Here is an 11,817-nt window from a genome sequence, read left to right on the forward strand (position 1 = left end):
AAGTAAATTTTGATAGTGCCAATTTGATTTGATTCATTCTGTTTATTGGCATATCAAGACTTGCATGCGCAAAGACAGATCTGTGGTATTCCAATTCGATCCTGAGATTGAAAGGATTGTTAGGAGACTGCGAAGAGAACAAATAAATTCAAAGAAGAGCAGAACGAACATGCTAATTAGAGGCAGCCAGACGATAACAATATTATTTACATGGCTGATGACAGAGACAGAGCTATTAGAGATTATGTTGTGTTAACTCCTCAAGTTGTACACCCTGGGATAATCAGACCTGAAGTAGAAGCTGCAAACTTTAAGTTGAAGCCAGTGATGTTTCAAATGTTGCAGACAGTTGGTCAATTCAATGGATTGCCAAATGAAGATCCTCATCTCTATCTTAAGTTGTTCTTGGAAGTGAGTGATGATTTCAAGATTGCTGGAGCAACACAAGATACCTTAAGACTGAGGCTTTTTCCTTATTCCCTAAGAGATCGAGCAAGAGCATGGTTAAATTAATTACCATCTGATTCCATCACTACATGGAATGAGTTGGCTGATAAATTCCTAATAAAATATTTCCCACCGACAAAAAATGTAAAATTGCGGAATGAGATTACTTCTTTTCATCAACTTGAAGATGAGAGTTTGTATGAGGCTTGGGAAAGATTCAAAGAACTGCTCAGAAGGTGTCTTCATCATGGCATTCCTTGTTCCATTCAATTGGAGACTTTCTACAATGGGTTGAATCCGAGTACAAGATTAATGGTGGATGTTTCAGCAAATAGAGCTTTGTTATCCAAATCTTATACTGAAGCTTATAAAATTCTGGAGAGAATTGCTAATAATAATTATCAGTGGTCATCAACCAGGCAACCAGTAGCAAGAGAAGCAGCAGGGGTACATAACATAGATGCAATTACAGCCTTATCAGCACAAGTAACTTCATTGACTAACATGGTAAAGGCCATGATATCTGCTTCAGCAGTAGTAAAGTAAGTTGCTAAACTTTCTTGTGCATATTGTAGTGAAGAACATGACTTTGATAATTATCCTGGAAATCCAGCTTCAGTGAACTATGTGGGTAATTTCAATCGATAGCTTCAGAACAAACCATATTCAAATACTTACAACCCTGGCTGGAAACAGCAACCAAATTTTTCATGGAGCAATTAGAATCGAAATGCTCCAGCATTAAATTGAAAAAATAGGAACGCTCAACCACCTAATTTTCATCAGCAGAGTCAAGGGCAAAAACATATTAGTCAGGATCCAATCACTTCACTGGAAGCATTGATTAAGGAATACATTGCAAAGAATGAAGCAATTGTGCAGAGCCAAGCTGTATCCTTGAGGAACCTAGAAAACCAAATGAGACAACTTGCCACAGCAATGAGTAGCAAGACTCAAGGAAGCTTACCTAGCAACACAGAAGATCCTAGGAGAGAGGGCAAAAAACATTGCAAAGTAATTAATTTAAGATCTAGAAAGAATGTTGATGTCCCAGTTGATGTGACAGAAAAGGGGATGTAATTTAATTCCTCACAAAAACCACCTCAAGATGGAAGCATGTTACAACAACATAACCATCAAGACACTGGTTACAAGGGCCAAGGTACAACAACTTCAGAGGGAACTCAACCAGAACATGCTAAAAAAGAAGTTACAAAACCAGTAGCCACGACCTACACCAAACCAAACAAGCAGAGTTTGGTACCTCTTGAAGCTACCCAGTAGTTTAGACATCCACCACTTTTCCCACAGAGATTCCAGAAGCAAAAACAAGACAAGCAGTTCAGCAAATTCTTGGAAGAGCTGAAGCAATTACACATCAGCATACCTTTTGTGGAAGCTTTGGAGCAAATGCCTAATTATGTGAAATTTCTAAAAAACATATTGGCATGAAAGAGAAGGCTGGGAGAATTTAAAACTGTTGCTTTGACACAGAAAAGCAGTCATATGCTACAAAGTAAGATTCCTACAAAAATAAAGGATCCAGGAAGTTTCACAATACCATGCTCTATAGGAACTAGGTACACTGGCAGAGCACTTTGTGACTTGGGAGCCAGCATTGATCTGATGCCATTGTCTGTATTTAAGCAGTTGGGAGTAGGGAAATGCAAACCAACAACAGTCACTCTGCAATTAACTGACAGATCTCATGCATATCCTGAAGGAAAAATTGAGGATGTACTGGTAAAGGTGGACAAATTCATCTTCCTAGTAGATTTCATTGTATTGGACTTTGAAACTGATAAAGAGGTACCCATTATACTTGGAAAACCTTTTCTGGCAATTAGAAAAACTCTGATAGATGTGTAGAAAGGAGAGCTCACCATAAGAGTGAATGATCAACAAGTCACATTTTATGTACGAGAGGCTATGAAGAACCCGGATGAAGTAAAAGATTACAATTTCCTAAGTGTCATGGATTTTGTTGTAGTAGACAGAATGGACAGATGCTGCAGTAATGAGATCAACAAAGTCACCACCTTTGAAGATTTAGAAAAGGAAGATGTTGCAGCAAATCAGATAGATTGGATGAAAGAAAAGCAATCTGATAGGCATAACAGGTTTATTGAGCATCTGAATCTTTCAGACAGGGAAGTAAAAATAATTTTACCATATATTGAATCACCTCCTAGTCTTGAATTAAAATTGTTACCTTCACATTTAAAATATGTTTATCTTGGTCAAAACAACACATTCCCTGTAATCATTTCCCCTACCTTGAATGCAGGTCAAGAACAGAATCTAGTAGATTTGCTTGGAAGATACAAAAGAGCAATTGGATGGACCATAGCATACATAAAAGGGATAAGCCCATCAATATACATGCATAAAATTCTGTTAGATGATTGTTACAGCAATTCAATGGAGCAACAGAGAAGGTTGAACCCTATTATGAAAGAAGTGGTGAAAAAGGAAATCATCAAATGGTTGGATGCTGAAATCATATATCCAATATCAGACAATTCGCGGGTGAGCCAAGTTCAATGTGTTCCAAATAAGGGAGGAATAACAGTGATAGTTAATGAGATGGATGAACTTATTCCTACAAGGACAGTGACTGGATGGAGAGTATGTATGGATTACAGGAAGCTCAACAAAGCTACAAGGAAAGATCACTTCCCACTCCCATTCATAGATCAGATGTTGGAAAGACTTACTGGAAAACAATATTATTGCTTCCTAGATGGGTAATCAGGCTACAACCAGATTGCTATAACTCGAGAGGATCAGGAGAAGACTACATTTAATTGTCCTTATGAAACATTTTGCCTTCAAAAGAATGCCCTTTGGGTTGTGCAATGCTCCAGCAACTTTTCAGAGATGCATGATGTCTATTTTTTCTAATATGGTAGAGCAGACTTTATAAGTTTTCATGGATGACTTCTCAGTTTTTGGGGAGACATACAACGATTGTTTACACAATTTGGAAAAAGTTCTTAAAAGATGTGAGATGACTAACTTAGAACTCAATTGGAAAAAGTGTCATTTCATGGTGCAAGAAGGAATAGTATTAGGTCATAAGGTGTCCAAGAATGGTATTGAGGTAGACAAAGCCAAGATAGAGGTAATCGATAAACTGCTACCTCTCACTTCAATAAAGGGTATTAGGAGTCTCTACACAACAAGATATTCTTAAAAAGAAAACTTTACAATCTTTGAATAGCAAAATCTATATCAGCGACCGACCATGTCAACATCTTGAAGGCTATCTTTGTAACTCACAATATTGAGTCATAAAATAAAGTAAAACGAATGTACAGAGCTTATATTTTAAAGTCTACTAGATTAATATAATCAATTCATCATGAATCTGAAGAACAAAAATTGAACAGACAGTCTAGTCTTCGACGATGTTATAACCTTTATATTAAATAAAGAAAGTAGAAGGAAAAACAAGTAAGGCAAGCGGGTAATTTCAAAGCCAGCGGAAGCGTTATCAATAACTAGAGGGAGATCAACAGAACATGGCTCCAGTGGGAGTCACAATTATGGTAGATCAAAATTGAAAAGTTAAAAAAATGTCAAATGTTATAATTGTAGTAAAAAAGGGCACGTCAAGTAAGAGTAAATGAAAAACAAGGAAAGTGGAGAGAATAAAGTTGAGTCATCAAATACTCAGGGTTATGTGTCAAGCACTTATAATGATGGTGAAACTCTCTACAGCAAGGCAACAATTGTTGCAAAAGGTATGAAGTAGTTAGTCGACATCTGGTTTATAAGCTCAAGGGCAACATGATATATGACCTCTTAGAGAGAATGGTTCCACAGATATAAACTTATCTCAGGAGGAATTCTATACATGGGTGATAATCATGCCTTAGAAATCGCTAGTATTGATACTATTAAAATAAAAATATTTGATGCTACAGTTCATACAATTAAAGAGGTACGACATATGAAAAGCCTAAAGAATAATCTTTTGTCTTTAGGACAAATGATAGTCTTGACTGCAAAACTTATGTGGAAAAATGAGATCATGAAGACTGTCAAAGGTGTGTTTGTATTAATAAAGGCAGAAAAAATCAGTGCCAATCTGTACATGCTTAAAGGTAAAACACTACAGGAAATTGATGCATCTGTTGTGTCAAATAAAGAAGAGTCAGTGATGATGTGACATCTCAAATTTAGCCATATGTCTAAACAAGGTTTGCATATTCTTTTTGAGCAAAAGTTGCTTCTAAGGTTCAAATCGATGAACTTTTTATTTTGCGAGCACTATGTTATAAGTAAGCAGTATAAATTAAAATTCAACAGATCTGATGCTAGAAACAAATACATTCTAGACTTGATTCATTCTAATGTTTGCAAATCATCGGATATGTCTTTGGAAGGTTAAAATACTTGGTAACTTTTATTGATGATTATTCTAGGAGATGTTGGGTATATCTAATCAAGAAAAATTCATATGTATTTCCAATGTTCAAAAAATACAAAGCATGGATAGAACTTGAATCCAAAAAAAAGGATCAAGTGTTTAAGGGAAGATAACAGTGGAGAATCTACATCTAGCTAGTTTTTTTATATATTGTAAGAAAGAATGTATTTAAAGATAGTTTACGATGGCATACACTCCTCAATAAAATGGAATGGCAGAGCAAATGAATAAGACTCTTACATAAAGAATAAGAGTTATGCTGAGGATTGTTGGTCTATTCAATTTATTCTGGGTAAAAGCACCTAAAACTGCTTGTTATGTGGTTAATCAATCTCCATCAACAGCAATTAATTTGAAGACATAACAGAGATGTGGACTAAAAAACTAGCTGATTGATGTACAATACCTAAGAAAGAACAAAATTGGATCCAAAATGTAATAAATGTATCTTCTTAGAATATGCTAATAGAGTGAAAGGATATTATCTGTGAGATCCCACTACCCCCAAGATTGTCATCAATAAAGATGTCATCTTTATAGAAAATCAACTACAAAAGAAAGATAGGGATGATAGCACAATAAAAGAAACATCAGAGATTGTATTGGTATATGTGCAAAATAATCTGAAAAATGAAGATTCAAGTTCTTCTGAAGAAGCACCAAAGCATGAGGAACAAGAACCAGTCAAGCTCCAGAATCGATAAGTTCATCAGCCAACTCATGAGAGATAATTGTTGGTATGGCAATCAAAGTATTTTACAGATATCAATGTTGCTTACTATCTTCCAATAGAGGATAGAGAGTCATTAACTTTCCATGAATCTTTGAACATTCAAGATATTACTTTGTGGATAACAGTAATGTAGGAAGAAATTGAGACTCTATATAAGAATAAGACATGGGAACTTATACCACTACTAGATGGAAGAAAAGCCATTGGAAATAAATGGGTTTACATAATTAAACGTGATGGCAATGGCCAGGTGGAGCGGTATCGTGTAAGATTGGTTGTAAAAGAATATGCTCAGAAAGAAAGTGTTGACTTTAACGAAATATTTTCTCTAGTGGTTCGACTTCCAACTACTAGAATAGTCTCGGTTATGTGTGCTACATTTCACCTACATCTAGAGTAATTAGATATGAAAACTGTATTTTTTCATGGATAACTTGAAAAAGAAACTTATATGCTCTAACTAAAATGTTTTCCTAAAATAGGTAAGACGAACTTAATTTGCAGGTTGAACCAATTTATATACAGTCTCAAACAAGCGCTAAGGTATTAGTATAAGAGATTTGATTTCTTTATTATGAGCCTTAAATACAACAAACTCAGTTCATGTCATTTTGCATATATTCAAGAAGTTTTGAAGAAATGGATTTCATCATTTTGTTGCATGTGAATGACATGTTGGTAGCAGGCCCCAATAAAGATCGACTCTAAGAATTGAAGGCACAATTAGGTAGGAAGTTTCATATGAAGGACTTGGAACCATGAAACAAAATTCTAGGGATACGAATTAACAGAGATAGAATAACAAGAATATTTCACATTGTCAAAAGAATTACTTGAAAAAAAATTTACGGCGCTTCAATATACAAGATTGTAAGTCAATCTCTACCCACCTTTTTGTTAATTTCAAGCTATCTTCAAGTATATGTCCTAGTAATAAAGCAAAGAGGAAGGAGATGTCTTCAATATCGTATGCATCAACGGTGGAAAATTTGATGTTCGCTATGATATGTACTAGACCAGATATTGCACAATCAGTGGGAGCATCAATAAATACATGGCGAATTTTGGTGGAGAGAATTGGAAAACTGTGAAGAGGATTCTAAGATACTTCAAAGGAACCACAAATGTCGCATTATGTTACAGAGGATCAGAATTTACTCTCAGGACTAGGCGGATTCAGATTTTGCAAGCGACCTTGATAAAAAGAAGTCCATTATTGGTTATGTGTTTACACTTACAGGAGGAGTTATAAGCTAAGCTTGGAAACTGCAGACAGTTGTGGCTTTATTTACAATAAAAGCAAAATCAACAGTAGCTACATAAGCTTGGAAAAATATTATTCGGATGCAAAGGTTACTGGAGGAGCTTAAGCACAAATAAGAAAAAACTCCTAAGTTTTGTAATAGTCAGAGTGCCTTCCACATTATAAGGAGTACAACTTTTCATTCTAAGACAAAGTATATAGGGGTGCAATACCACCTCGTTTAAGAAGTAATGGAGAGAGAAGCATAGAAAATCCATTCCAAAGAGAACCTAGCAGATGTTTTGATCAAGCCAATCAATGCTGACAAGTTTGCATGTAGTAGATCATCTTGTAGCCTAAAAGGGACGTAAGTAACATGAAAATGGCGAAACAGAAAGCATAGTGTAGAGATATGATTGATTCTCAATCAAATTTTCAAGTGGGAGAATGTCAAAAATTTAGTGTTACAATTGTAGAAATTGCAAATGCGGCACCAAAAGAATTGAACTTTATTATTAAAATATTAAATATTTGGGAAAGATAGAATTAGAAGCTTACAAATAAAGGCTTTAAATCGTCTCTTCAACATCTCATTCTTCAGTTATTCTTCTCTATTTAGAGAAACAAAAATTGATAGTTAAATGAGAGAAATAAGAGTTCGAATAAGCTCTTGAGTATCTAATAATTTGAGAGTTTGGTTGTATTGAGATTTTGGGTTATGAGATAAAATATTATAATACTTATAACTCTTTTTCACCAGTAAAAATTTTCCTTTTGTCTTCGCCGATGGACTTAAGCTTAGAACCGAACCACGTAAACTTTGTGTCCTCCTTATGTGTTTATTCTTCATTTTTCTCCAATTTCATTTTAACTATTACCTTACTTCACCCATCAATTTTCTAACACTTCATTCCACCATATTAATTGGTGGTTGAACGAGCAGATTATTCTTTTTATTTAGATTTATCATGAAAATCTTCTTTCGCTCTTCAATATGTGTGGACTCTTTGAGCATCAAGCGTCTTTATTCCACCAAATCAAGTCTAGCTCAACTACGAAAGATGACGACCAAGAGCGCGTGGATTTGAGGCAAGTGGAGCCTACAAAGGTTTATGGCGCTGTTCCGCTAACGCCTTCGACTTCTATCCGTCCTTTGATGATGTTAAGTGTGTCATTGAGAAAGATGAATGTTCCACTGATTGTGCTTCAACTGAGCCTAGTGATGCTTTGGCTTTCATATACAGGTGTTATAAACCTCATTTGCCTTCTATGCCTGACCCAAATTCTGACGTACCAGAAGAGGGTTCCATTGACGTTGACCACATGTTGATGCTCCGATTACTCCAAAAAACCAATTTGTTGCTATTATGGATGAGGTTATAGATACTTATCATTCTAATACAGCACATGAGCATAGGTTTCCCTCTTCTTCGATTGTTAATCCTGCTGCCGATTTGGAAACTTTTATGAATGATAATGTTTCTCCTTGCCCCACGTTATTAAAGGATATTACTAACTATTTTCCCTTTGTCGGCAAACCAAGATCCTGAGGGTTTTACTCATATTGCTGTAAAGTCTGATAGAAAAACGGAAGGCACGTGCAAGGCAAGACGCTTCTGTAATGGCTCGTTCGCCCCATTTAAGCAGAGGTCGTATCCAAAATTTTTCCAAATGAAGATAGTCTACTTGAATGCATGGGGTAGAGCGAACTCCGTTACCCGCAATGAATTGGCTAGTTTATGCCGAAATAATCGATATTTATTATATGTTGCTGAACCTATGACTCCTCTATCTATGGTTCCGGACTTGCACTAGGATTCTTTAAATTTGAAACTTATTTACTCTAATAATAGAGGGGAATTAATTCATAATTAATTAGTTTTCAGCAGATCCAAACTTTCTTAGTAGGGAATTCAATATTGTTCCACTAAAATGGTTTCTCTGAACCTTATGCTTGATAATGTTTCTTGTAATGTTACTTTGGTTTATGTGGCCATGTAAAAATAAATTGTAAATGATGTTTGGTTACTGAGAAACAGAGAGAAAACTGATGAATATTCCAGATCTTATTATTTCATTAATTACAAATGAGTAAATCACAAGTCTTTATACTTACATTTCATTAGTAAAAGCTATTAACGAAACTGATCTGTATTAACTAACTAATCAGTAATAGTCTAACTAATACTAACTAACTAATCATGTGAACTCTCATTGCTGCATAATAGAATCAGCTGACTCAGCATTGTTGACGTGGCATTACCGACGCACCTTAGCTTCTGACTTCTTCTCTCTTCTCAGCTCAGCACAATGAGCTTTCTTCACAGTCCCTCTCAAACTCAAGGGGCATAAATACACATTGAGTTTGTTCCTCAGATAAATGAACTGAGAAGAGTTTAAGGGCTTAGTCATTATGTTTGTTATCTGCTCTGCACTAGAAACATATAGAATCTTAAGATCTCCAGCTAGAACCTTATCTCTGATAAAATGCATATCTATTTCTATGTGTTTTGTTCTTGAGTGAAACACTGGATTATAAGCAAGATCTTTGGCACCACATTGTCACACCATATAACTGGTTTCTCTACACAACATAGATTATTCTCAAGAAACAAAGATTTTATCCATGTTATCTCTGAAACAACTGCTGCAAGTGCTCTGTATTCACTTTCTGCAGAAGATTTTGTAACTATAGATTGCTTCTTTGAGGACCATGAGATTAAGTTGTTTCCTAAGTACACACAATATGCACCAGTGGATCTTCTGTCATTAAGATCACTTCCCCAGTCTGCATCTGTAAATGTTGTAACCTTCAGCTCACCTTCCTTAACAAATTTCAGCCCATAGTCTTGTGTTTCCTTCAGATATCTAAGCACACGTTTGCATGCCATAAGATGTTGAAGTGTTGGTGAAGATACATACTAACTTAGCTTATGAACTGAATAGGCAATTTCAGGTCTTGTCAAAACTAAATACTGAAGACCTCCTACAATGCTTCTGTAATGAGATGGATCTTCTATGTAATAACCCATTTCTCCTTCTACATTCTTCTGCAATCTGTAATCTTTGCTGCTGCTCATTGGTGTATCTATTCCTTTACACTCGAGCATATCAACTTTAGCCAGCAAGTCTCTGATATATTTCCTTTGTGACAGATACACACTGCCAAGATCACACAAAACTTCTATTCCAAGAAAATAAGATAACTTTCCCAAATCCTTTAATGCAAATGCAGAACTGAATAGCTTGATAAAATCTTCCAGCTCATCATAATTTGATCTGTAATCAATATGTCATCCACATATATCAGGATTAAAATAATTGATCTTTTATTTTTTTCAAGAACAAAGATGAGTCAGACTTAGAATTCTCAAATCCCCATTGCATAAGACTGTTTCTCAGCTTGTCAAACCATGCTCGTGGAGCTTGTTTCAAACCATAAAGTGCCTTGTGAAGTTTGCACACAAAATCAGGTCTTTTGGAATCAATAAACCCTTCTGGTTGACTCATATACACCTCCTCAATTAGATCTCCATTTAAGAATACATTATTCACATCAACCTGTCTTATTTGCCACTGATTCATTACTGCTAGACTCAGGACTACTCTAACTGTTGCTGCTTTCACCACTGGACTGAAAGTCTCAGAGTAGTTCACTCCTTCTATTTGCTGAAATCCTTTAGCAACCAACCTTGCCTTATATTTTGCAAGACTTCCATCAGTATTTGATTTCACTCGAAATACCCATTTGTTGCCAACAAGTTTGTGATGTTCTGTTCTTGGCACAAGTGTCCAGGTACCATTTGACATTAGTGCATCATATTTAGCTTTCATTGATTGAAACCATCTCTCATCATTTATAGCCTCCTGAACTGTATCTGGTTCTTTATGCAATAATACTGCAGTATATACCTTTGGCTTAAAGATACCTGCTTTCCCTCTAGTGATCATAGGGTGTTGGTTTAGTGATGGTGAGGTTGTCACTGTTTGATTGAGATGAAGGGTATTGTTATTGTGTTGGTTTTGTGAATTTTCATCTGAGGGTTGATCTAATGTTGTGTCAGGTATAGAAGGTAACATTGTAGGTGCAGATGGATTATTTCTATCTGTGTTTGAGGGTTGTTGATCTGTTACCTGTGTTGAGACTACTGTTGGAGGAAAAATGTTGCCACTGGAGTATACTTGAGAGAAAGATTCATTGCTGGTGACTGAAAAATCTATTATGACAGGTAATGTTGATAACTGGAAAACTTGTATAGGAGTAATTGTGCAATATGTATCAGACTTAGATTTATTTGAATTATGAAAGCTAGGATCAGCTGCAAGTGGATAAGAGTGTTCATCAAAGACAACATGCCTAGCTATATATATATGTCCAGAGGGGTGATAACACTTGTAGCCTTTATGAGATGGACTACAACCAAGAAAGATGCACTTGGTTGTGTGATAGTCAAACTTGTGCTTATTTTAATCTCTCAGATATGGATAACAAGCACATCCAAAGCATTTCAACATGTTATAATCAGCCTTGTGTTTATAAAGCTTTTCATATGGAGTAGACATCTTAAGTGCAGAAGTAGGGAGTCTATTAATGTGATAGACTGAGGCATGAAAAGCATCCCACCAGAATTGAAAAGGGAGTTTGGCTTAAGCTAGAAGTTTCAGTCCTAATTCTACAATTTGTCTTTGTTTTCTTTCAACAAGTTCATTCTGATGATGAGTGTAAGGGCAAGAATGTCTAAAGATAATGCCACATTCATTTAGAAAGGCAGTAAATGGTCTGTATTCTCCCCCCCAGTCAGATTGTAGAATTTTGATAGGAGTTTGAAATTGTTTTTCAACTTGAAGTTTGAACAGCTTGAACACTTTTAGAGCTTCTTATTTAAGTTTCAAAGGATAAATCCAGGTATATCTAGTATGATCATCCATAAAGCTAATGTAATATCTAAAGCCATCTCT

The 11,817-nt window shown here is 35.6% G+C and overlaps 1 non-coding gene across 1 annotated transcript; it reads right to left on the minus strand.

The window, feature by feature from the left end:
• Positions 1 to 594: 594 nt before the first annotated feature.
• LOC112497398 (small nucleolar RNA R71) lies at positions 595 to 701 on the minus strand. Its single transcript, XR_003064194.1, has one exon. It is a non-coding gene; the product is annotated as a small nucleolar RNA R71 (small nucleolar RNA).
• Positions 702 to 11,817: the final 11,116 nt, after the last annotated feature.

Source organism: Citrus sinensis, chromosome 2 (genome assembly GCF_022201045.2).
Source record: "Citrus sinensis cultivar Valencia sweet orange chromosome 2, DVS_A1.0, whole genome shotgun sequence".
Classification (NCBI taxonomy): domain Eukaryota; kingdom Viridiplantae; phylum Streptophyta; class Magnoliopsida; order Sapindales; family Rutaceae; genus Citrus; species Citrus sinensis.